Here is a 2,882-nt window from a genome sequence, read left to right on the forward strand (position 1 = left end):
TAATCAATAATCAAATGAATTAATAACTGAATGAAATCTAGAGTGTACGATGGAAAATCAGAAATTAAAGTAAAGACGAGCTAATGTGTTTCATTAATGAAAGAAAAATGTTAAAAGTGATGAAAGAAAAGATAATGAAGATTTAAAAATCGAGATCCGAGGTAATAATTGTCTTCCAGAACTAATTACAATTTTTACGACGATAAGACTTTCGATTATTTATCTTCCAACACTGAAAATAACTTTCTGATAATTTTATTTCGAATCATACGTTTAAGCTTTTTTTGCTACTGTCTTTTGACATTTTTTAATATCATTATTTGCTACTGGTTTATTAATTTTTTTTTCGTTGTATTTGTAATTAGTTATGGAAGCTCAATACACCAGCCAAAACGTTACAATATATTTACATATTAAATTACTATTATTTTATGAAAATTGTACATAGATTTCTAAAGTCTAAGGTTATTTTACGAAAAACCTTTGTAACGATTTAAAAACAGATGGAATTAATTAGAAAATCGAATAACGAATTAACGATTAACAGATTAAATTAAAGGAGATAATATTAGACTAGTGAATGACGACTCAATAGCCAAATTAAAAAGGTCCAACAACGTCCATCTAATCGATTAAAGACGTGAAACACAATAAAATGTTGACGCCAGATTTTTAGAAAGATTAAATATCGAGAACATGGTATATTGAAGATAAATTGAGCAATAGATGAAGATAATTCACTCGAAAATGTCTCGAATCGTTTTTTATCAGTAAAATGAAACAATTGACCTGTGGTAACTGCAGTTTATATAATAATCCAAGAAAAATGGAGATAAGAATCAAATTGACGAATCTGTCGGTGTAATTATGCATTGAATTACATGGAATGATGTTTGGAGGAATATACGTGAACCTAAAGTAATAATTTTGAGCTTTGACATGGGAGAGTGTCTTTTTAATCTGTGATGATGTGAAATATTACTCAAATCATCTTTCACTCAATTACGGAATTCAATATTTGGAAAGAAAAAATTGGACTGAATTAATTAATTCGTTTTGTCAATGCCAATTGCGGAGTTGAAACGGCGTTTTGTCCTCTTTTTTCTTTATTAAAAAAAGAATGAAAATAGCAACGATGGATTGTTTAGTTTTCTTATTGAGAAAATTTGTTTATAGTTGATAAGATTGTGCCATTGATGCACTATCTCTCGAGGCTTTAACTTTTTTAGGAAATAAATTAAATCTTTCAGGTGCTGCAGAGCTAGTCTTGGAATTTAAAATGAAATCTCGTTAAATGTTTCAATTGTCGTGGTTTTTAATGAAATAATGTTGTGATTGGTGACACAATGAATTATCCTTCCAGAGTTGATAGGGGTAGTGTCTCGATGGCGAAAATCTGATTGTTATTTTACTTATCATTTTTATGTCACGTTGTTTAATTTTACTTGGAGCCATAAGTCATATTATCTATAATCCTATACGTACAGATGAAAGTAATATTATAAATTCAATTATCATCATGTGTCTGTCATTATGATTTTTCTTTTTTCGATTGCCTCAATGAAATTTATATTACGAAAATAATAAAATAGATAGTGGTTTGTATACAACTTAATTGATTAAGTATTTAAATTTAATTTATTATATCATTATCCCAACTTGCTATTTAATCTGAAAATTGTTAGAATATAAAATGAGTATTGCCATTTTTTTAATGAAAATTCAGGATTCAGGATCAGGAAGAGTGAGAGAATGTTTTTTTATTTTTTACTGGATATTTATTTCAACTCATTTTATAATTTTCTAACAATTTAGACTTTACGATCTGGTAGTGCAATAATTTTTAGGCATACGGTAAGTCTTAATATATATAAATAAATACTCGAATGGGGAAAAAATCTCTTTCAGAACAAAATGACTATTCTTAAATCCTAATGCTCTTATTAGTGCAAAGCTCAGCTTCTACAGAACTCTGAAAACCTTATAAAGTCGTAGAATGGAATGATAATCCTCTTATAAAAACTGAGTCAAGGGCTCGTTAGGTGAGCTGCGGTTATTACGTGTGTGTACCAGAGTATTTTATCCACCACTTTTTAACATTCAAAAATACCGCTCGTACTACCACCCCCTCACCCGCCCCGCCACCTAAATTGCACCCTTTTCCAATTGTAATTCTCCATACAATCCAGACTTGAAATCCAGAATTTAAAATTGGAAATTTTTGGAAAGGATAAGGGTAAGAGGGGTTGTTTTACGGGGAAGGAGGGGTTGTTGCAGCAGGAGGAGGTGTACGGGCGGCCAGAGGGTGATTTGAGGAAGAGGAAGAGCGAAGAGGATTGACTGAATAGGCTCAGTTTTGGGGGTTTGAGTGACCCAGCGGCATCGTAGTACTACACCCCAAGAGATGGAGGGCGCCACACGAAATGCTGGGGTGTTCATCAAGTCGAAAGGGTGAATTTTATTTTCTGCGGCATGAATGCTTTTTGTTTTTTATTTGTTTAACTGAAATTTAACCGGCTGTACAACGAGCGGAAGGGGGAAGCCACGTCTTGTGGAATTTCGATGGAAAAAATTATTCAATATGTTGAAGATATACCACTAATAAAATTATGTTACCAGAATGAGCGTGTTGTCTTAATGGTAACGTGCTTGCCTACCACGCCGACTGCCCGGGTTCGATCCCGCCGTCATTCATTTTTTTTTATTAAATAATTCCAATTTTTTCTTTTGTAACTGGCTAATAAATCGAAATATTGGTTAAAAACTGAATAGCTCCTTGATTGTCATGTTCCCCTGATACTTTTACAAAAATTTCGAATTTTTCACTTGCAGTGAAAATTTCAGTGAATAGCTCCTTGATTGTCATGTTCCCCTGATACTTT

The sequence above is a fragment of the Fopius arisanus genome, unplaced genomic scaffold, assembly GCF_000806365.1.
Source record: "Fopius arisanus strain USDA-PBARC FA_bdor unplaced genomic scaffold, ASM80636v1 scaffold00004, whole genome shotgun sequence".
Taxonomy (NCBI): Eukaryota; Metazoa; Arthropoda; class Insecta; order Hymenoptera; family Braconidae; genus Fopius; species Fopius arisanus.